The following is a 25,819-nucleotide window of genomic DNA, read 5'->3' as shown; positions in this document are numbered from 1 at the left end:
AAAATAGAAAGTAAATTTAGTAAAATGACTTTTCCATTAATGGAAAAAAGACAAAAGAGGACTCCAACTTTTTATAGAATACAATTTTGTGCATAAGAGGCTTTTCCCGTGCTTCTCTCAAAAAACTACTCGAACTTTTGAAATTAGCAACACATCAAGATTTTGTCATCAATTTGGTAGCGTAAGGAGATCAAGAAGGACCTTTTAGAGAGAGTTGGGGGGGGAGGGGGGCTGGTTTAGAGGGGTATTGTGCATAGTACGTTATGGTCCACCCATCTCAGTGTTAATAAAAGGTGCATGCATTAAACCTCATAGATCATGCCACCTCAAGTAGTCTCTCTTGTGGTATGTTTAAAATAGCATTGCACCTTCCACAACTTCTTTTCAGCATGTTATACCCATGGTTCACCAAAAAATTCTTCAAGGTAAGTGAACTCTTGCTAGCCCTCACCTCTGAGTTTTTAAGCAAATACACAACCCCTGCATCACTACAACAGGCTCTATAAACTTGACTTGATAACTTTAGCCTCTTTACATGCATCACAAGCTTCTTTATTTGATTCGACCTCAAGCCTCCAGTCATCATATTCAGAGAAATTCCTAGAAGCCAATGTCTTCTCAAAGACAACTCCCTTGGTCGATCCGGATGTCTAGCATTCCTCATCTGTTATGGTTAGCACAACAAGATACCCAAACTTCATAGTTGTCTGATCAAAACATACGAGCCCTTCACCAACAATAAAATCTTAAACATTTTGCAATAACTATTGCTTAAATCTGTCATTCTCCTAACTCACATCCTTGTAACCATATCTAGCAACACATCTAAACATTTGAATCTCCCTCCCACCAACATGTCTTATAAGGAACCTCTCATGGTCCATGACCCAGGTCACTAGAAATGACTTCACACAAACAACAATTATGACAGAATGCAAAGCAGGTAGGTTCTTTAGACTGTGCGCAAAAATGCAAGGTACTCCACTATCAAGTTTTGTAAATATGAGTGAAATGCCAAGAATATGTGTGACGACCCCACAAGATTTTGCACGACTGGCTCTGACAGTTGGCGCCTTAAGTCAAAGTCATGTTTCCATGCTGCTCCTTAATGCCATACATACATGATGAAAAGAAGTCCTGCTACAAATGCTAGAGGCAGGTATCCCCCTTGTTCAAACTTGAGCAATACAATGCTGAAATAGAGCAAGTCTATAAGTCCAAACACTAAGAAGAAGGCAAGGCTCATTCCCATAAGGGGATCTGCCATATCAATGCATAATGAGAGCGAGAAGGAATGTAGTGGCAACCATGACTCCAAAAACAACAATACCTGCATATAAAGCAAACAATTGTAAGTAAAATAATTAATATATATATATATACACACATATATACCTTCACAAGTTTAGATTGATCTAGACTTACAAACTACGAGACTGAAGGGAGATACAAAGACAAGACACATAAAAAAAGAGGAAAAATGATTTTTTTATATATATTTCTTAAACACACACACACACACTTACTTTCACAAACAAAATAAAACATAAATATAAGATAACATAATAAGAAATTAAAAAGTAAATAGAAGAATCATTGGATTTGGATAGACTCATGTGTGCGTGTGTACGTCACTACAAGAGGCTATTCATATTAGCGACGCTCACACAGCGACGCTCAAAAAAAAAAAATCCCGGCGTCGCTATGAGCGTCGCAAATTTCTTTGTAAATTTGGGACGCTCATAGCGATGCTCATAGCGACGCCGAGTGGGCTAAAAAATAACAGAGAGCGCCCAAAAACTCAGATCTCAGATCTGAGTTTTTCGGCGCCCTCAAGCAAGGAGCAGGTAACGCTCTCTCTCTCTCTCTCTCTCTCTCTCTTTCTTCTCCACACACACACACACACACACACACACACACACACACACACACACACACACACACACACACACACACACACACGAGGAGAGGAAGGAGAGCCAGGTATGCTCCTTCCCTCTCCTCACTCTCATGTTCCCTTCCCCTCTTTCTCTCTCCCTCTCTCTCTCTCACACACACACATACACACACACATAGTGTTTTTGAGAGAGAGAGAGAGAGAGAGAGAGAGAGAGAGAGAGAGAGAGAGAGAGAGAGAGAGAGAGAGTACAAACATAAACAAAAACGCACACACACATACATAAACAAAGAATGCACACACACATTGAGAGAGGAAAAGAGAGAGAGAGCATGCATAAACAAAAAACGCACGCATTGAGAGAGGAAAAGAGAGAGAGAACATGCATAAACAAAAAACGCACACATTGAGAGAGGAAAAGAGAGAGAAAACATGCATACGATCCAAAAAAGCGCACACACATTGAGAGAGAAAGAGAGAGAAACTAATTTAACGTCGTAGGAAACTAATTAAAATTAAAAGACCTAAAGATCTAGCCGATGAGGAGTTGAACTCAAGACCTATTATTCAAGAGGGAAATGGCATAACCAATCTATCATACTTGGCATGGGTGATAGAAAGGTTATACCATTTATCTCTTTTTATTGGCACACACATCCACACACGTGCACACACACAAGAAGAAGAGAGTTATAACGTCGTAGGAAACTATCCTGAAAGACGTTAAAGATTAGGTTATATGTAGACTTACGTTAAATTAGATTTAGGTTTATTTAAGTTAAATTAGATTAGATTCAGGTTTATTTTGAATTAGATTTACGTTTATTTACGCTAGATTTAGATTTACGTTATATTAGATTAGATTTAGGTCTCCATAGGCTGCGATGCCTGCATGAAGCGGGTGAAGAAATCGCTCAATGGAATATAGGGTATTGCTGCCTTCACTCATGGTGGGCTCCGTCGATCCAAAAGTACTGGTGAAATGTCTTCAGAAGATAGGGAAGAAGGTGGATCTTCAGGGTGGCAAGAGTCACTACATCCCCGACACAATGACCATCTAGACAACCTCTAGTCATTCAACAGCAACTTCAAAGTTAGTAACAAGAGCAAGAACGGTCTAAAGGGCCAATTGCTGTTGTCAGATGTGGATGGAGATGAGGCAGCGTCACCGCCGGAAGTTAACTCTCACATCTTTAGTGATGAGAATGCCAAGTCTTGCAGAGTTATGTGAAAAATTATGTGTTATATCAGTTTTGAGGTTCTTATAATCCCTATTAGTTTAGTTCTTTGTTTTTAATATAACATAATTTACGTTAGATTTAGATTTATGTTATATTAGATTAGACTTAGGTTTATTTAGGTTTACCCCGACACACACACACACACACACACACACACACACACACACACACACACACACACACACACACACACACACACACACACACACACAAGAAGAAGAGAGTTTTAACGTCGTAGGAAACTATCCCAAAAGACGTTAAAGATTAGGTTAGATGTAGACTTACGTTAAATTAGATTTAGGTTTATCTTTAGTTAGATTTACGTTTATTTAGATTTACGCTTATTTACGTTAGATCGAGTCCACGCAAGAATTACTTATGGCTTAGGGTTTAGAGTTAGACGAACAGTGAAAAGATCTACTGTGAAAAGATGTTAAGATGCTGTGAAGTGCTACATCTAGAGAAGAGGCAAAGGGGTTTTGTCCACTACATGCAGTATCATGTAGACGTGGGTCTGTAGATTTCTTGTACCCACAAATATAGGTATTAACCAATAAAGACGAGATTATAACACGGTGGTTCTGATCTCCGTGCACCTCTAGACTGAGGTGTACGGGGATTGGACATGACTAGAGAATGTGAGGTAAAGAGAGAGAGAGAGAGAGAGAGAGAGAGAGATAAGACGAAGAATGCCAATAGAATATTAAATTTGTTGTCCAGGTTATAGGATTTTTATCCTCATTATGAGTAGTGACGAGGATGTGGGACCGTCCAACCCAAAAACCTATCTCTCAACGAGGGTCTTATGTCCTTGTAATCAATGCAAGCATGCTGTGCGACGGACAAGACGTGTTTCTTTGCAGCACGTTCGCGAATTTGGCGAGTTCAATCCATCTATTATAGATCGAGTTGTTGCCAATTATAACTCGTCGGACTCTGACGCTGGCCAACAAGCAGCAATCTTGCAACCCAATAGACGTGCTCGCAGGCGCTTTGGTCAAGCAGCATATGTGAGGCCACAAGATGTAGCCTCTGACAGCTCGGGGGATGATTATGCAGAGCACATTCCCAACGAGGCAATGTTTGAGCCCGAGATTGATGAAATGATCGAGACGATCATGGATTCAGAAAGGCTTATCTATGATGATATGAAAAGTGAAGCCGATACGCCATTGTATAATGGAGCACGTATGTCTAGATTGAAAGCACTCCTGCTTCTTCTCAACATGCAGGCAAAGTTTGGATGGAGTGACACTAGCGTCACAACGCTTTTCAGGTGATCTATTACAATTAGTTAACTTTAATAAAACTCTAAATGTATAATGATCTGATAGATTTTTACACGACTGTATCGTATTTTTATGTTGTGTAGATTGCTTAACACTAGGTTGGTAACCTAACAGGACATAAAAGTATCCTTTCAGGGTTTTGAAAAAAACCTCCAAAACCATAGTAGATCCACTCATTTTTTAAAATCCTTTCATGAGGTTATAGTTCAAGGCCTACTACACATGTAAAAAATAAGAAACTTGTAAAATTTCTCATCTTTTGGTCACACCAAGCCTCCAAAGTTGATGGACCATTACATTTTCATCAAAACAGTCATTTCTTACGTTTTGTTGCATAAAAATAAGATTAGGTATTTTTGTAGGACTTGATATAAATTCCCTAGTTAGCTTCAATGGGTTGGTGACCAGAACATATGATTGCTTCTCACTCACTATTTTTTGTTTTGCCAAAAGAAATAGGTACAAAAAAGTTGAATTTTTACCATTCTGCAAACCTATCATCAAAGTTTCTATAGCCACACTCAATACAAATAATATATGCATGTTTTCTTAGTTCCCTGTTGTTATTTAGGCTCATAAGGAGCCATGGAGCATGTCAAAAGAATATTACATCTCTTACCAAGGGGAATCTTGGGGACAAAGATGAAGTGCTAAATACAGCAAACATGAAAAATCTGGGTTCAACATTATGAGTTGTAGAATCCCCTAGAAACTATTCAATATCTAGCCAAATTTGATCCTTATGACTAGATATGGTTACTACCTACAAAATGCATGTAGTTGTCACAAGAAACTAACAATATTGAAAAAGCTATACTTGATATACTAGAATGTTTTGTTTTCTTCTATAATTGAAAAAATCAATCATCGTTGTCTACTATGCAAAATAGGGTATTAGGTGCCCCAAAACTCAAGGAATATTAGCTTTACGTTACAATATGCGACATAGAAAATCAAAACTGCATTTGGATATCATGAAAGCCACCAAAAAAATCATAGAAGAGCTAAAATTGGCTAAAAAACAGGATTTGACAATTTTTGTAATTTGGTCATAACTTACAACTTTAACATTTATTTCTCCCTAGAAGCATCAGGACATGTTGAGGACTACTAAAGATAGTTCTCTAGCATTATAGACCTCACAAACATGAATTCTAGAGTGGTATAGTTGCAAAAAGTTGAAAAAAGCCAAAAACAGGACCCGTTTTTTCACACAGTTTAGTTTGTGAAATGTTGTGCAAGGACAATGTTAAAGATGGAATTGATATTCCAAAAAAATGTCGAGTTTTTTTCAGCTCATGAGACAACTTTCTAGATAGATAGCACCTCAAAATCCATTTTGAAACTCTTGACATAATTCAAGGAAAATGGTCACTTAACAGGACATAAAAGTGTCCCAGGACATAAAAGTGTCCCATTACCAACCTAGTGTTAAAGAGCACATACTACCAGCTGACAATGTGATGCCAGATTCCCGAGATGAAGAAAGAAAGATTTTGCGAAACTTGGGGATGGATTACAATTCTATCCATGCTTGTCCTAATGACTGCATTCTTTTCAGAGGGGAATACATAGACATGGAGAAGTGTCCGAAATGTGATTCCGAAAGATATCGAGTAGATCTCCACGGGACAAAAATTCCACAAAAGGTTTTGCGACATTTTCCTCTGCTTCCTCGCATCAAGCATTTCTTCGAATGTAAGTCCATGGCCGCCCTAGCATCATGGCACGAGGAGAATAAATCTTCGGATGGTGTGCTACGAATTCCTGCAGATTGCGCAGCCTGGAAACATATAGATGGAACATGGTCGGATTTTGCCAGGGAAGCTCGAAATTTGCGCTTAGGCCTGGCTATGGATGGCGTAAATCCATTTGGTCAAAGATCAACATCTTACAGTGTATGGCCCGTTGTCATCGTCAACTACAACATTCCCCCGTGGTTGACTACGAAGAAGGGGCACCTATGGCTAAGCTTGATTGTGCCAGGGCGATATAAAGTGGGGAATATGGATGTGTATCTTCGTCCACTATTGGAAGAGCTACAACAATTGTGGATTGGTATAGAGATGGTGGATATGAGCCGACACACAGGACGACAGAATGCTTTGATTAGAGGCATTCTAATGTGGACCATGCATGACTATCCCGGGCTAACAGAATGCTCAGGTGATCTATTGACACTCCTCACTCAGACACTGTAAATCTTGTTTTTTCCCATAGTTGATCTATTATCATGTGTATACATGCAGGGCTTCAAACAAGCGGATACAGAGTATGTGTCACATGTGGACCTAGACTGAATGCACGTAGGGCGCCCTCAATGAAGAAGCAAATCTACGAAGGTCATCAAGCGTATCTTCCAGAGAATCATGTGTTACGCGATGGCTTTTTGGGAAGAGAGCCACTAAGGATGTCTGCACAAGCATGGTTAGAGCAGAAGGAGATGTGCGATGACGGATTGCCTCTAGGGATGAAGAGACTATCTCTATGGTACGAGTTACCATACTGGCCCCAACTCATGATCAATCACTTGCTCGATCCAATGCACATATTCAAGAATGTGGGTAATCTACTATGGGACCATCTGACCGGTAAGAAAGATACTTTGTGAGCCAGAGTTGACCTTAGAAATGTGGATCGTATGGAGCAATATTGGCCGCAAACAGCGTCTGATGGATTGATAAAACTCCCTTAAGCACCATGGATTTTCACAAGAGCCCAAGAACGCAAAGTAAAAGAGACCATTCGATCTTTGCGGACCCCCACTGGCGTAATGCACTCGCTCCGAACGTGGTTTACTAAAGAAGGAAAGCTTACCGGTTTGAAGTCACACGATTGGCATAAAATGTGTCAGGTACGTTCATAGTGGACTTTAATATGATTGCATAAAATGTGGACTTTAATATCATTGCTGCACATACTTTACAGTTTATTTTACCGGTTGCCATTGAGGGATGTTTGTCTCTCGACATCCGTAACACAATCTACAAACTTACAAAGCTGGTGCAATGGATCTCACAAAAGGAGATCAACGAAGACTCCATACCATTCGCCAAACTAAATGCTGCGGAGCTTGTGTGCATGTTTGAGAAACATTTTCCTACTACCATGCTAACCATTCAGGTGCATCTTCTTGTTCACATAGTTGATGAGGTGGAAATAGCTGGCACAGTTCATTCCAGATGGATGTTCTTCTTAGAACGTTTCATGAAAACGCTTAAGGGATATGTGCGTCAAAAGGCACGTCCGGAGGGTAGCATGGCAGAAGGTTGGTTGGTATCAGAATCCATAGTGTACATTGGAGAGTGGCTAGACGGATTTGATAAATCCTGGGACACGCTATGGCGAACCATAGATGATGAGCGCATATCTTGGATTGTCATGTGCAATCTCGGTGTTGAGAAGAAGATGAAGTAAGATCTAGAGGCTAAAATCAACCGATTTTGCATGCTTCACAATCCAGTGATGCAAAAGTGGATTTCACAATATGAGGATACAAAGCAAGAGCGACAAAGGGCACGAATCGAGTGGAGACAGGGAAGACGACCACCGATGCACTATCCGACGGTTCTGGAGAGCCTACCAACCTTCATGAGCTTAAGATGGTTGCACAACCAATTGAAAAGCGCACAACAATGCGGTGACGAAGTGACTGAGGAAGAGTGGGAGTACTCTCGGGGTTGCGCGACCAAGGTAAGTTTGCAATGTACGACATGCTAGTGACTTTATTTCTAAACGTTTGAACGGCCACTCATAATCTTTGTTCGTTGTAGTATAAGTCATACACAGCAGCATGGTGTAAAGGTCGACATTTTAGGGTGGAACGAATCGACAAAAAGCGTTTTACTCAAGATTGTGGAATCATGGCAAAATTTGAACAGTCTAGTCGACGACGTTCCTCTGATGCAGATCCTGTGGTGGTGGAACTCACTTACTTCGGCACGCTGCAAGAGATTTTGAGGATCGATTACAGAGGATTTTTTGTCGACTTGTTCGACGTGCAATGGTTCAAGATAATCATGGAGGGTCGCAACGCTACTGTGCGTAGAGGAGAGTCTGGTTTTCTTGAGGTGGATTCTACTAAGAAATGGACTGACCTAAGAGACACTTTCGTACTACCAGAGCATTGTGAACAAGTAAGTATGTAAATAGTTAACATCCCCCTTTTACAAGTTATGTGCTTGAAAGCTCTCATGTAAGTTATGTGGCTCTGGCAGGTAATATTTCATCCTACAAAGTCTACATCAAACTGGTGTTACATCATAGAGGTAGCCCCTCGTAGTGCAAGGATGTATGAAGGCTACCATGTGCCAATCACAACGGCATCAATGGAGGAGATCAGAGAAGATGCTCAATCAGAAGCCGCTACGGTGGTGCCAGACGAGCATCAAGATGCTACTACTCTATATGGGGTGCATGCAGAGGAGCTACAAAATGAAACAGAGGATATGTGTTTAAACGAAGAGCTCTATATAGATATAGGAAGTTATGCTGAGTTATGCGAGGATGAGAGAGAGATCTCTTAAAGCCACAAATATTGTATTTGAACAATTTTGCTCCGTGTTGTAAAAGCTCTGGCTCTCTACGTACCTTCCATGGTGTATAACGCTCTTTTCTACTCGTGCTCACATCTTTTGATTGAAAATTCTGAGTTTTCGACTTGCCTCTTCTATCACTCAATTCATTGCGTCATTGTATTTATATGCGTCATTACGTCATTGTATTTAATGGTCTTTGCGTCATTGTCTACTCTATTCATTCAATATTAAGTTTAAATATTCGTGTGTTTAATGCAGGTATGGATGATGAGGAGTTTGTTTCTTCTTTGTCACCGCAGCAGAGACAGTGGTACGTGGAGCGTCATCGCTCTGGCGCATCATCGCGCGTTCCTACTCCATCCGCATCTCCCTCTATTTCGGAGCATTCGGTGCGCTCCGAAGCTTCGGCGTCGACGAGACGAGCTTCACACTCGTCTACACACCGGCGCTCTAGTGGTGGCGGTGGCGGTTGTTGTGGGGATTCCGCCACCGATGCCTCCACACCGCTTCGTGTTCGACGAGGCTCTTTACCCTCCCCTTCTTTGCCCGCCCCCACACCAGCCACAGCATCGCCATCTACGCCAGGTTTTGCACGGTTGACTATTCCTAGCAGCTACACACCTCTACCTACTCCGCCAAGGGCCACCCCACTCGACACTCCTCGCTTCGGGGCCCAAACGCCGGTGGAGACACCTGACGTCCGTACCCCCATCGACACGCCGCTAGAGACCCCTGTCGGGACACCCAGGTTCACGCGTCACCGGCCAGAGGGCTTGCCTTACTCCGTCGACTTCAGCGGCGGCATCATCATGGATGATGACGGCAAGAAGGTGATCTCGCGCATGCATGGTATTTGCTCTCAGCTGTTTAGACACTACATACTAAACAAATGGAGTGAAGTACCAAGTGATTTAAAAAACAGAGTCATCAGCATACTTCATGATGAGTTTCCCGTTCCAATACGGGATCAGTGCTTCAATGAAGACCTGATGAAGATTCAAATGCACGAATACTGCAAACACAAGCGTTCCGAAGTGAAAAAAGCAATCAAGCATGGGTGGAACAGGCTAGATTGGGTGGCCAAAGAAGATTGGAAGAATGCGAAGAAAGCAGCGCACGAGAATCCCGACAAGTGGAAGCAACAAAAGGATGCAGCCAGAGCGCGAGTAGAGGCAGGGAGCTCGCACCACTTGGGGAGCGGTGGATGGGCATCATTTGAGGCCGATTTTGTAAGTGTTTTCGCATTGCTCTTTATGTGCGATAGTTTATGAGTTTTTTAACTCTAACATAATGAATTCTTTGTATGTTTTGACAGTGGTCGATGACAGGACGTGATCCCACACCGTACGAGCGCGAGTACGCAGGCAGGAAGGGCTTAAACGCCCTGATGGACATTCTCAGTTCTCGCAGCGGCATGGTTAGTATTAGGGTTTACTCTTTTCTATTTTTTGTATTGTTTTATAAATGTCGTTATATGTTTATACTTACTGAAAGCTGTCTTATTGTCTTTTTTTGTAGAATGCGACAGATACGCCGCTTGGACGCGATGAGACGTCTGACTAGACGACGTCAGTTTAGCCGTAGCTAGATAGCATTAGTTTAGGGTTTCTCATAGCTTATGTATCATGAGACGGATTTTATACGTCTTTTTGAACCATGTATATTATTACATTTGTCACCGCAGTTCATTTTGCCAATCAATTCTTTATGCCTATGATGTTGTACAATTGTCATTATTACATTTGCCAATCAATTCATTTTGCCTATGATGTGTACAATTATCAATTTTACGCTTGTCAATTTTGCAAACAATGCGTCTTGTGGGTGACTATTTTGGGTCTATTATCTACCCTTGCACTTTTTTAAAAAAGTGAATTAAGTACAATATGGTTGATGGGTGGCAGGGCATTCAATGCCATGTCACCAAATTTTTTTTTCTCTCGGGCGTCGCTATAACCATCGCTATTTATGGCTCTGTAGCGTCTCTATGAGCGTCGCTATAGACTTTGTGTAAACGTCGCTATAACCGTCGCTATGACCGTCTCTATATAGCGACGCTCATAGCAACGCATATAGCGACGCCTATAGCGACGGTTATAGCGACGCTCTCGTAGCGACGCTATTAGCGACGGTTTTAGCGACGTTGGGGGTTATAAAAACCCAATGTATTTCCGTCGCTAAAAGCGTCACAAGAGCACACAACCTCTTGTAGTGCATGCACACACACACACACAAAGGGTTGTAAACGTCCGGTGTCATACAGAGCGTAGGCATCTACAAATGCACTCTCTCTCTCTCTCTCTCTCTCTCACACACACACACACACACACACACACACACACAAAGGGTTGTAAACATACTCTGTCATACAGAACCTAGGTATCTACAAATCCTCTCTCTCTCTCTCTCTCTCTCTCACACACACACACACACACACAATCATATATATGATATGTGTGTGTGTGTGTATATGTATGTATGTATCTCTGTTTCTCTCTCACCTCCCTCTCTCTCTCTACTCTCTCCCACCTCCCTCCCTCTCTCTCTTTCTCTCTCTCTCTCTCTCTCTCTCTCTCTCTCTCTCTCTCTCTCTCTCTCTCTCTCTCACTCTCAAATGTGGAGGGATGTGGAGTGTGGAAGAGAGATAGATGGGGGAACGTGGGAGGGGAGGGATACAATAAAAAAAACAAAAGAGAGAGGGGGGTATGGGCAGGCACTAGCGATATCCCTAGTACCCCCCCAACCCCCTCCCTCTCTTTTTCTTAAACCTCCATCTTCCTCTCTCTCCTCTTCTCTATCTCTCTCTTCTCTTCTCTCTCCCTCTCTCACGTTCCTCTCTCTCTCTCTCTCTCTCTCTCTCTCTCTCTCTCTCTCTCTCTCTCTCTCACACACACACACACACACACACACACACACACACACATTCCCCCTCTCCCACTCTCCTCTATTTCTCTCTCCGCACTCTCTCCCTCCCTCCTCCCATTCCTTCTCTCTCTCTCTCTCTCTCTCTCTCTCTCTCTCTCTCTCTCTCTCTCTCTCTCTCTCTCTCGCTAAGAACATAGGAGACTAAGACATGAGATCCACCTCCCTACCACCCTCTATGTAGGCCTGGCTCCTAGCCCTAGCCCTAATTGGATCGCCAGTCCACACTTGTCCAGTCCAGACTGTTTGGTCTAGGTCCTTGACCCCCTAGGTTAGTCTTGCCTGTAGGACCCTTGTCCTGACATTACTCCCCCCTTGTGATAGAGTTTTCATCCTCGGAAACAAAAGTAGAAAACTTTGCCGTAGAAGTACTAATGTTTTTCCATATGCTCTTAGCATATCTTCCATCACCCGATTGACCCATCGTGTCTGGCCATCCATCACAAGATGATCAGCTATATGTGTAGCATATGTACTGGTGAATTCTCATGCCATTCTAGATAAACCTTTGCTAGGTGCTGTTGGAATTAGGGTTGCAGAGAAGCACACATAGCTTGGAGAAGACGAAGGAAGCTCAAGGCACACAATAGAGAGTGTGTTACTTAGTGTGCAATGGAAAGATAGATAGCCCTAGAGTGATGGGCGTATATACAATGCACAGGGGAAAAAACCTCCTAAAGAGGGAAAAAATGCCCCGACGGTCCTAGTGTGTTTACACACATCACTACCACATGTATATGGTAACAAATCCCCCCTAGAGTGATGTGGTGAACGAGAGCTGGCACATGAGTAAAGGGAAGTGCCATGCCCTGAGGACAGGATCAGTCCACAAAGGGGAGTAAGCCCAAAGCTTTGCGGAAAGCTTCAAGCTTCTCACGAGACAATGCCTTTGTGAAAAGATCTGCAAGGTTGTCCTGTGTTGGCACATAAGCCAAGCTGATCTCTCCTGCTGAGAGCCTCTCCCTGACATAGTGGTAATGCACCTCAATGTGCTTTGTGCGAGCATGAAAAACTGGGTTCCTCGCAACTGCCAATGCGCTCGGACTGTTAGTGTAGATAGTGTTGGTAGTGTCCTGTCCAACACCCAAATCAGCCATAAGGCGTCTGAGCCATACACACTCAACCGTAGCTGTGAAGACTGCCCTGTACTCAGCCTCACAACTCGAAGTGGCCACAGTAGGTTGCTTCTTGCTCAACCATGATATACATGAACTTCCAAGCATGAAACAAAAACCTGATGTGGACACTCGTGTGTCAAAACAACCAGCCCAATCTGAGTCCAAAAAAGTATGTAAGTCTGGTGGCAATGATCCCCCCTTGGGATAAAACAAGCCAAGATGTAAAGTGCCACTAAGGTAGCGAAAAATCCTCTTGACTGCCTACCAATGCTTAGACCCTGGGCTATGCATAAATCTGCTGACCTGTGAGACTGCAAATTGAATATCTGGCCTCATGTTGCATACATAAATGAGGCAGCCAACAGCAGTTTGGTAAAGAGTGACATCAGCAGGATCGCCAGCATCATGTAAACTCAACTTCAAACCTGTTTCCATGGGAGTGGCAATAGGTTTGCAATCCTCAAGTCCAAACTTACATAGCAATGTCTCTATGTAACTTTTCTGACACATGGAAATACCACCATCACAATGCTTAAACTGTATACCCAAGTAATGATGCAACAACCCCAAATCTTTCATCTTGAACGTAGCATTCAAATCAGCCATGAATTCAGCAATATGTCTCTCATTTGGTCCAGTGATCAGCAAATCATCAACATAAAGAACCACGATGAGAAATACATCACCCTCACGCTTTACATACAATGTGCTTTCTGTTGGACTGTTACGAAAGCCTTGTTTGACCAAATGAGTGTCAGCTTTCTCATACCAAGCACGAGGAGATTGCTTCAACCCATACAAAGCCTTGTTACATTTGCACACTTTGTCCTCTTGTCCTTTTATGACAAAACCGTGAGGCTGCGTTACATAAACTTCCTCAAATATGTCACCATTCAAGAAAGCAGTAACAATGTCTGATTGATGTACATCCCAACCAAATGAGCTGCCAATGCACATAGAAAATGCACAGTAGTCATACCACAAGTGGGAGCAAAAGTTTTTTCATAATCTATGCCTTTTTGCTGTGCATAACCCTTTGCCACAAGTCGAGCTTTATGGCGATCAATCTCACCATCCGGTTTGCATTTCAACTTGTAGACCCACTTCGTACCAATGGCCTTTTTTCCAGGAGGCAAATCACATAAAGTCCACGTGTCATTATTGTATAAGTGCATCATATTCTCATTGCATGGCAGCCATCCAATTTTCTGAATTCTGTGCTTCATCAAAAGTCAGAGGCTCCTCAACATCATGTAAGCTAGACACAGCCAAAGCATAACAATCTGATGCATAAGATGCATGGCGAGAGCCTGAACGAGTATGACTAGACAAAGGTGCATCCAATTTACTGTCACGCAAAGTGTGCACCAACCATTTTGGCATACCTATAGCCTGCTCATTTTCCACCCTTTCCTCATCAAGTACATCATGTACATCTGCATCAGTAATAGGCTGATCTAAAACATTTTCAAAAACCCCCATAGGCTGTACATTTGCCTCATTGGAACTTACATTCGTATTTCCACCACTGAAAAGAGGCAACAAAGTGTCATAAATGTCCTGTGAGCTTACATTACTGTCTCTAGTACATGACAGCAAGGGCTGAAAAAAATCTTCCACAAACACTACATCCCAAGAAACCAGAATACGTTTTGTTTGCGGATGATACAACCTGTAACCTTTGCTTTGAGCACTATAACCAACAAAAATACATTTGACAGCCTTATCATCCAATTTTTTGCGCTGCACTTGTGGCACCAAAGCATATGCCAAACAACCAAAAACACGCATGTGCTCAATAGAAGGCTTTCTATCATGCCACGCTTCATATGGAGTAATAGACTGCAAAGCTTTCGTAGGACACTTGTTAAGTACATAAGTGGCACACATGATGGCCTCAAGCAAAAAAGAATGCGGTAAAGCTTGACTTTTGACCATACATCGTGCCATTTCCATAAGTGACCTGTTTTTCCTCTCAGCAACACCATTTTGCTGAGGTGTATAAGGCACTGTACATTGGTGTTTTATCCCACGACTAGCCAGAAATGCATTAAATTCATGAGACATATACTCCCCCCCTCGATCAGAATGGAGAGTGCCCATAGTACATTTCGAGACATTTTCAGCCATAGCCAGAAATTGTTTGAAGCACATAAATACTTCGGACTTCGCTTTAAGCGGAAATACCCATGCATGCCTGGAGTAATCATCAATGAAAGTCACGAAGTACAGGTAATTGCCCAAGGGCGGAGTTTGCATGGGCCTACAAACATCACTATGCACAAGCTGCAACCTGCTTGTGGCCCGAACTGAACCATCCTTTGGAAACTTAGAACGCTGCATCATACCCAAAATACAGCCTTCACAAACATGTTTGACAGGTGCTTCAAGAGGTGGCAAAGAAGCAACCATGTCAGATTTCTGCAAACGCAGCAAACTGGCAAAATTCAGATGACCAAAACGTGCATGCCAAAGTTTTGCACTCGAAATAGCCCTTGAATCTGCAACAGCATTTGCAGAATTTTGTCCACACTTGTCATACAAAGTGAGCTTATACAACCCACGGCACAAAAGTCCAGATGCAACAATTTCATCACCAAAACTGAGATCATGAACAGTACATCTGTCATCCACAAATTTGACTATAATTCCAAGTCTAGCAAGTGCGGATACAGACAAGAGATTCTTCTTGATCCCAGGTACATAAAGTGCATCAACAATTGTGAAAGAACTGCCATTAGCAGCAGTAAGCACAATCTTTCCAACTCCCTCAACTGGATAAGAGGCGTTGTTGGCACAAGCGACCGAATTCCCATGAGGGACATGTAGAGTGCGCAGGTGATGGAGAAGGTAGGAAAGAAGACTACACACACACACCAACACACATCGAGACACACACACACAATCGTTACCTTGTAGCAGCCATTCAACAAGCTGCTCTTCTTTTGTTCTCTTTTGAACTATTATCCAAAGTATATTTACAACATAGTATAGTCAGTGTCGAGCCGCCCATAGCACAATGGACATATTCTTTAACACTCCCCCTCAAGCTCAGAGTGACCTTGCATATGATGGATTCCCAATGCTTCACGAAAGTAGGAAAACTTCTCCTTTCCAAGAGCTTTTGTGAATATATCCGCAACTTGATCATTTGTCTTCACATACACCAAATCAATCTCATTTGCCAAAACTTTTTCTCTAATGAAGTGATAATGTACCTCAATGTGTTTAGTGCGAGCATGGTAGACTGGATTCTTTGCCAACATGATGCTGCTAATATTGTCACAATATATAATGAGACTATCAAGATAGTCAAAACCAAATTCTACCATAAGCACTCTCAACCATGACTCTTCACATGCTGCCAAAGCTGCTCCACGATATTCAGCTTCTGTACTTGATAATGCTACATTTGATTGCTTCTTGCTACTCCAACTTATCATGCCATTGCCAATGGAAAATGCATAACCACTTGTAGATCTTCTATCCATAATATCTCCTGCCCAATCTGCATCTGTGTAACCATAAAGACAAAGCTTCCCATTATTTTCATAAAACATTCCATAACTGACAGTGGCTTTCACATATCTCATAATCCGTCTCACTGCATCAAGATGACTTTTACATGGATTTTGCATGAATTGACTCACAACACCCGCTGCATAACTCAAATCTGGCCTTGTTACTGTCAAGTAAATAAGGCTTCCAACCATCTTGCGATACATAGTGACATCCTCAATGTAATGTCCATCATCAAACAACTTCACATTTTGATCAAGAGGTGTATCAACCGGTTTGCACGCTGTCATTCCATACTTCTCAAGCATATCCAATGCGTATTGTCTTTGTATCATCCAAATTCCTGATAAAGTATTGACAATTTCAATTCCCAAGAAATATCTCAACTCACCAAGGTCCTTCATGTTGAATTCTCTCAACAAACTCTTCTTGACATGCAAAATTTGCTCAGCATGACTTCCAGTGAGAATCAAGTCATCAACATAGATAACAATAACGACGATCTCTCCATCAACATGCTTCAAAAATAATGAGTGATCAGTAGTAGATTTTTTAAATCCAATCTTCTTCAAAAATCTAGTTATCTTTTCACACCAAGCTCTAGATGCTTGCTTCAAACCATACAATGCTTTCTTCAACTTACACACATAATATGGAAACTCTGGATGTTGATAAACCTCTGGCTGTATCATATAAACTTCTTCTTCCAAGTCACCATTCAAGAATGCATTATCCACATCCATTTGCCGTAACTTCCAACCGAACATACTTGCCATTGCTATCGCCAATCTGACTGTTGTCATCTTTGCAATTGGACTAAATGTCTCATCATAATCAAGACCTTTTGTTTGTGCATAACCTTTAGCAACAAGCCTCGCTTTGTATCTTTCCACACTACCATCTGACTTGCACTTGACTTTGTATACCCATTTTGAACCAATTGCTTTCTTTCCACTTGGCAAGCGAACCAAATCCCAAGTGTCATTCTTCACAAGAGCATCCATCTCATCATCCATAGTTGACTCCCATTCTGATTTTCCAATTGCCTCTTGAAAACATGTAGGCTCTTTATGTTGCACACGTGAAACCATGTGTGCATAATGTGTACGCATGTAACCATTGTATGTCAATCTATCAACTAGATAACGCACCCTCTCTGATCTTCTCAATTGTGGTGCACTCTTCTCTTAAACTCTTGCATATGGGGGTACATATTTCTCAATATGATTACTGCCAAGTGTCCTCAGATGTGGTAAACCATGCTCTTCATCGAGTCTTTCATCTCCAAAACTCTGTTCAACCACTTTCTTCTTGCCTTTCTCGTCTTCCTTCTTATCTTGCAAACGACTGCTCCATGGGTTGACACTTCCTGTACTCTCCTCTACCATATGTGGTCCTGAAATAGTTCTTGTTGATGGTCTTGGCTTATCAAAAACATGACGCACATTCTCTTGCTCTTCATAATCATCTTCTATCATCACTGGTTTTGGTTTATACCATGGTTCATGCTCACAAAATCTGACATCTCTACTGACATAAACTTTTCTTGTCGTAGGATCATAGCACTTGTAACCTTTCTTTTCAACTGGGTATCCCAAGAATATACACTTCACTGCCTTTGGCTCCATCTTCTTTCTTGCTTCATTTGGCACATGAACATAGCAAACACATCCAAAAACTTTCATATAGGAAACTATTGGCTTGATCCCATAAAGTCTCTCATAAGGTGAAATTTCATGAATGGCAGCTGTTGGTGTTCGATTCATAATGTGTACTACTATATGAACTGCTTCAGCCCAGTATGTTAATGGCATATTCATCTCATTCATCATGGCTCTTGCAATCTCTGCTATGACTCTATTCTTTCTCTCAGCAACTCCATTTTGTTGTGGTGTGTATCTGCAAATAATCTGTCTTCTTATGCCTTGTTCACGTAAGTAATCATCAAAACTGTGTGACATGTACTCTCCCCCTCCATCTGTACGTAGGCATTTAATTTGACAACCATTCTCTTTTTCAACCATAACTTTGAACTCCATGAATACCTCAAATGCATCTGACTTTGCCTTTAGAAAGTAAACCCATGTCATTCTGCTGTAATCATCGGTAAATGTTATAAAATATCGACAACCATTTGGTGTAGCATGATCACAAGGTCCCCAAATATCTGAATGAACAATTTCCAAAGGACTTTGGCTAATTCTCTCCCTCTTTGGAAATGGTAAAGGAGATTGCTTTCCAAATTGACAAGCTTCACAAACATGATCAAAATTCAATCTGCCAAACTTTGGTAATCCACGTACAATTTGATTTGATTGCATATGCTTTAATCTTCTAAAATTGACATGACCAATCCTCTTATGCCATAACTCTGCCCAATCATCTTGAGTGGCTGATTTGTTTGCATACATACCACTGTGTAAACATGGATCTCCAGCTTCCAATGAGAACAAGCGACCTTTCTTTCTTCCACGTGCCAATATCTTGCCTGGTCTGTCGTTGTGAAACTCCTCTATGAAGCAGCCATAACAATTAAAACGGACTTGCAACCCTTGATCTATCATCTGTCCAACTGATGATAAATTCTTTGTGATTGAAGGCACATATAGAACATCTCCCAATGTGTTGTATGTCCCGTCTTTTTCTAGCAATGGAACTGAGCCAACATGTGTAATCCGATGCATAGTATCATCACCTGTAGCGACAAACTCATCCTCTTCTAACTTCTCTTTTGTGTCAAACCATTCACCATGATATGTCATATGATTTGTGGCACCACTATCTAAATACCAATCATCTGTATGATGTGGTTCCACCATGCTTCCAACAACATGCTCCATAGGAAATAAATGTCCACTCGACCTATTGTCATATATATTTTGATCATGAGGATTGTATCCAACAAATTTTCCTCCATGTCTGCCATAACCGCGGCCTCTTCCACCACGATCACGATTTTGATTTAGCCTTGTATAACATTCTCTTTCAAAGTGACCATAAATGCCACATCTGTTACAATATCCATCTCTTTGAGGATGTACAAATCGTCCACCTCCACGTCCACGAGTTCGGGCTCTCCCCCTGCCTCTTTGGCTATAATCGTTGTAACTTTGACTTTGTTGGTTTTGCCATTGATCTCTTCCAACATTGTTTCCACGACCATAGTTTCCTCTTCCACCTCTATTGTTTCCACGACCTCTAGAGTAAAAAACCTGATCTCTGGAATTGTTATTTGATGTAGAAGGACCTGACTTGCCTAACTTCACCTCTTCTTGCAAACAAAGGTCTACTAGCTCTTCAAAATCAAGAATGTGTCCTCGAACAGATATAGATGTATCCAATGACTTGTATTCCGGTCCCAAACCATTCAATGTCACTAAAACTAAGTCATCATTTGGAACTTCAACATTAATGCTCGCAAGATCTTCCTGTATTTGCTTTATCTTTGTCACATAATCTGATATGGATCTTTTTCCTCGCCATACACAATGTAACCTTTGCTTCAAGTGAACTTTTCGTGGTTCTGTATTTGAGCTGTTCATTCTTGCTAGTATCTCCCATGCTTCCTTTGGAGATTGAGCCTTCTTCACATGTGGTATAAAGAAGTCACTAATGCATAGTGAAATCCAATGCATCACTTTCCTTGAATTCTCGATCCACTTCTTGTAAGCTTCTACTCCTGCTTGCCATGTTTTATGTGCTTCAACATTCTCTCTATTTAGTTCCAAACCAACCTTGGGACACTCTTGTTCACCTGTAATGTAATCCCATAAACCTTTTCCCATGATAAAGTTCTCCATCCTGTAAGACCATATGCTGTAGTTCTCTCTGGTCAGCTTCTCTCCAACAATCTGTGTGACTTGAGTTGAACTTTCTGCCATCTTCACTCTCTCAATTTCTTTCAAAGGATTTTGATAAAATTTTGACAGAGTTTCGTTTGTATTTGGACAATATCTCAAGTGACAATCTCAACCAAAGTGCTCATAAACACTGACAGAAAATCTCTCACTGCCAAGGGAAAATCCACTGACTCACTTTGCCACAGATTGACTCAGTACTATGCATAAATACTCTAAAACAATGTCCACATGGACCTGTATGCAAATGCAATCCATACGCTCTCCTGTACCACATATCCATACATCCACCTTCTTCCCATAGTCGTAAACGACATATGAGGTCTTTCGCGGGGCTAGTCGGGGGTTCGCTCCAGTACCTAATCCACCTTGCCAAGGTACCAAAGCTCCCAAGGCAAGGCTTCAAAAAACCTCACTCGACCCTCACAAAGGCTGCAGTTTTCCAAAATACATTGACCGCATATCCGTACATAACCACAAAGTACTCAATCTGACAATATAACCGCCTCAACTTCTTCCCACAACCTTTCTTACATAGGCGGCTATCCATAACGGACCCACAACAACCAAACATAATCTTTGATAACACAATATCATGATGAAAAAGCTCTATGTCGCTCTCCAAAACCTGTGTAAATGCTGAATTCTTCACCTGTAACCTATAAATCTACTGCCGAGTGCAAAACTGGACATCTCCTATGCTTGTGTGAACTGGCTGTTTGTTGCAAAAAATTGTAGATTTTGGCAAATCTGAGTATGCCAATGGGTCCGGAACTCCCAAAAACATAAAGATAGACTCCTAGATCACTGTATTCCGAGTTCGGGTGAGGGAGTTATGACCAAAAAACCTTTCTTTTTTGTTGTTTTCCAGAGCTGCGGAAACCTGTGTATTGACTGTAGCTCCTCAAACTGAGCTCTGATACCACTTTATAGAGTGCGCAGGTGATGGAGAAGGTAGGAAAGAAGACTACACACACACACCAACACACATCGAGACACACACACAGAATCGTTACCCTGTAGTAGCCATTCAACGAGCTGCTCTTCTCTTGTTCTCTTTTAAACTATTATCCAAAGTATATTTAAAACATAGTGTAGTCAGTGTCCAGCCGCCCATAGCACAATGGACATATTCTTTAACATCATATTCTTTAACATGACAGACTCGAGAGAGGTAAACAATTCATGATGTGAGGTAATGTGCTTTGTAGCACCACTGTCGAAATACCACACATGTGAATCTGCAGCAACTGACAAGCATGCATCATGGACAGCAGGATTGTAAGTGCACTCTATGCTAAAAGACCATTCTGCATCAACATCAGCATTACAGTCTCCTTTCACAGAAGACTCAACAATGGCTGCATTTGTAGTGGAACCAGCATTTGCGGTGGAACCACCCTCTTTCTTCTTAGCCTCTTTGGCCTTCAACTTAGGACACGATTTGATCAAGTGATCATTGGCTTTACAATAATGGCAACGCATCTTCTTTTTGCCCTTATCACCAGAATTTCCAGATGAAGTACTGCTAGCAGAAGCATTAGGAATATAATTTTTGCCACTCGCAGCAGAACCATAAGAAGTGGCTACATTGCTGTTACCACCCTTTCTTTGAGAAGCAATAAAAGCCTGTTCAACTGCACGCTGTCTAGTCCCGTTTTTTCTAGATAGTGACTCTTGCAACAGCAATGTGCATAATGCATCAAACTTGACAACTTCTGGATTTCCTTGGGTCATCAGTCTCCAAGTACTAGCAAAAGTCTGGTAGGAATCTGGTAAGGCATCAAGAACAGTCTGCACAAGGGAACTGTCTGAAATGACTTCACCTGCAGAAATAAGCTGCTCATTGATATCCTTGACACTAGCAAGGAAAGTGTCCATATCATCTTCCTCATGCATAATCTTGGACTCCAACTCTTTACGCAGCAAACCAATTTTAGCCTCATTGCGGCTTGCATAAAGACCTGCTAAAATATCCCAAGCTTGTTTTGCAGATTTTGCTGAACGGATGTGGGGAACAATGGTGCGCTTCACAGACAACGCAATCAATGCATGAGCCTGCGCATCCTTAATATCCCAACGAGCTTGTTCTGCCGTAGGCAAAACAACTCTAACAGCTGCAATCCTTGCAGCAAGACCTGCAACATCCTCAACATCGCCTACATCCTTAGAACTAGGACGTACATCAATGCCGTGCACAATGTTCCAGACACCTTTTGACACAAGAACATGTTGCATCATATAAGCCCACATAGGGTAGTTGTCCCCATCCAACCTGTCCTCAGCAGCAAACATCTTGAACACATCTGTGTTGTTGTTGTCAGCCATGGTAAATGCTGCACCTGATGTGAAAACTGCCCGAAAATAGGAGAAACGGAGCGGGAACAACTTTTGCTATATAGCACAAACCGTAGAAGACTATAAAGCACCTGTTATGCAGAAATTGGCACTGACAGAAATTTTGCACAAAATGACAAAATAGCCATTTGTCGACCTGCGAACACTCGCCAAAGCTCACTGAAATCGGAGAAAGTGAGCAGGCGTGTGCTGGAGCAGCTGGAGACTAAGCCCGGGAGGATGTGACCTGCTCTTATACCAATTGTTGGAATTAGGGTTGCAGAGAAGCACACACAGCTTGGAGAAGACGAAGGAAGCTCAAGGCACACAATAGAGAGTGTGTTACTTAGTGTGCAATGGAAAGATAGATAGCCCTAGAGTGATGGGCGTATATACAATTCATGGGGGAAAAAACCTCCTAAAGAGGGAAAAAATGCCCCGGCGGCCCTAGTGTGTTCACACACATCACTACCACATGTATATGGTAACAGGTGCTAGGGCCCATAACACCTAGTGTGCATGCATTAGCAAAACCTTTTCTAAGCCTGTAGAGCTTAATCGATTTAAATATATAAAGGTTGTACCTGGGATAAAATGTGACCTTAAGGGAATCTAGGTACAAACAATGAACTTTTCATTGATAGCCTTGCTAATTTAAGGAGTCTTACTTGGTCTTGCTTCTTTAACAAGCCTTACATGGTACCCGACAATTTTTGGCCTCTAAAATTGTTCCTGATACCTAGTGCATTGAAGTGTCTCACGAACGGAATGGACCCGCACCCCTGGGACTTTATCGCGACACCTGATTATAAGAAGGGCGCCAGTCTCTTAATCCCTGAGACTCATATTCTTCGCGTGTGGAGTATGTCTCCTAAGTGATGAAAAAGAACTTTGACGTCTGTAAAGTACACAAAGTACTTATATGTGGAGATACTTAAACGCTCAGTGACAAGAGTGCAAGGGGCCCTCATTATCTTACTCCACACGTGAATTCCCTGATTCCTACATCTTGGTGACAACCTTTGCCCATGCATATTCCATGAATCTTGAAGCATGTTGGAACAACATGTGTCCTCTGGAAGGCTGAGAATTTGCAGCATAGTTAAACAATACTTGTTCACTAAGAACGTGAATTCATCAGCATGACTTAGCACTTAAACTCCTTTAATTGAGTATCATGATTAAATGGCCATGTTCACTTGAGTGTTGGGTTGGAGAAACTTTTCCTCCGGTTGCAAAATATGTCCATAAAATAGTGACGTTACTAAATCGTCAGGGGTGAGAGATGCCTTGCATATAACCATATATGAGCTGAATATTTGTGAGAAGATAAATGCCAAAATAAAATATTGATCCCAAAGCTTGAGATAGACTCAATCATAAATGAGCCATTGAAAATAGATGAGGCAACATAAATGCCATAAGAAATCAAGATCATGATTCCAATAAAAACTGGACAAAATAAAAGGCCAATCCGGTAAATCAAAAATATTGCCATCTGTCTATCAAGATGATAAAAACTCTATATACACAGCATTTGCAACCATGTGCATAGCTTGTCTAACTGCTCTTGAAACCCAACATTGAAGTGAAACGGCTGATCTTACAAGAAAGAAGCTCATACTTGCCTCCTTGTAAGAAACATGGCTCATAGCCTAGCTACATGTTAAACAAACCGTGCTTGTCTACTAACCTTGCATGTGATTTACCCGAGTAAATAGATATAGGATGTATCCAATACACTCAGGTGACTCTATAGTTTCATCTTGCAAGCCACTAGCATGCCATGCATGTGGTGCGTACATTGAAGCATACATAACTCAATCTGTACTATGACTTGTCTCATATGCATGAGTATAATGCATAGGTATGAATGCAATACCTAGCTTACCTCCCCCTAATAAGCACCTTTTGTAGTTGTAGGGCATAGTGGAGTATACTATGGTACATGTAATTACTTTCAATGCATGCATGACGGATCCTAAGATGTACCTTCTGCAAACATACAACGGTATACCTCTTCTTAAAGGGTTATTTCCTTTGCCATGCATGAAGAAGAGACATCTTGCCACGGATATCATGCAATCCAACGTAATTTTTCCATACCATAAGTATATCATATGTACATGTTTATGTGTCTTATGCACTTCTCCGTAAACCAAAAAAGTATGATTTACCTCCTTGCATAAGCTTGACCTTGCTTGCTGCCTCCTCGGCCATCTCAGTCAACCATCATCCCATCACTTACACCGTGTCTAAGGAGATCGACTTGAATACAAGATTAAAACATAATCTTCTCTCATGTTAATAATTATGATCAATCTCTTACACCAAGTCATGCACCTTTGTGCTATGAGATCACAAACAACGTGATATAAACATCCAATAGAGATATGACAAATTGATAGAACTTGGATCACATGCACTGTGCATGCACTTGTATATAATAAAAAAATAGCATGCAAAATTGACAACATGCATGCATAAATTTAAAAACATACCTGTGCATCTTGTGCATCGCCATGCATACCTCTATAGGTTACACTTGAGATTTTCCACAACTTTCTTTATTGCCATGAATGTAAAGCCAGTAATTGACAATCTTATCAAACCATGGATACAAACATGTAGATGGAGCTTCCACTTGGGAACCCTTTGCAAGTGCGTTGCGGACGTTTGCATGCACTTGCCTTGGCATGTAAGTTGCAAATCCTACCGTAGATGCATCATAGCTTGCATGCGCCGTGCACCTTGCAACCTTGCATAAAATGGTTGTCTGTATCCATATACATGCTATCATTCAAATTGATACTTTAACAAAATCACAAACTTGCAAAGAGTAAAATTACTGCACGCGAGAAAAAATTCTGAATTTATTGTGCATTGTGGCACTCTTTTGTGAAGATTTGCAAGAACTACTAGCTTTGGTTTCGTGTGCCGCCTTGATTCGATCAAGCTTGAAAGCTTCGGAAATGTCAAACAACTTTCATATGCACTGCATGCTTGAATTGTGAAGTATCAGCGCGGCAACATGTAAGAAAATAAACACAGCATCAACGACCTTTGAGCATCATGAGAGAATTGTGGGCTTCCTTGTGCTC

The 25,819-nt window shown here is 41.6% G+C and overlaps 1 pseudogene; it reads right to left on the bottom strand.

The window, feature by feature from the left end:
• Positions 1-302: 302 nt before the first annotated feature.
• On the bottom strand, positions 303-24,938 carry LOC147461043 (potassium transporter 18-like; annotated as a pseudogene).
• Between the last annotated feature and the right edge of the window lie 881 nt (positions 24,939-25,819).

Source organism: Adiantum capillus-veneris, chromosome 3 (genome assembly GCF_014529385.1).
Source record: "Adiantum capillus-veneris isolate H3 chromosome 3, ASM1452938v2, whole genome shotgun sequence".
Lineage (NCBI taxonomy): Eukaryota > Viridiplantae > Streptophyta > Polypodiopsida > Polypodiales > Pteridaceae > Adiantum > Adiantum capillus-veneris.
The sequence above is the reverse complement of the archived record's forward strand: the minus strand, read 5'-3'. Positions and strand labels throughout refer to the sequence as shown.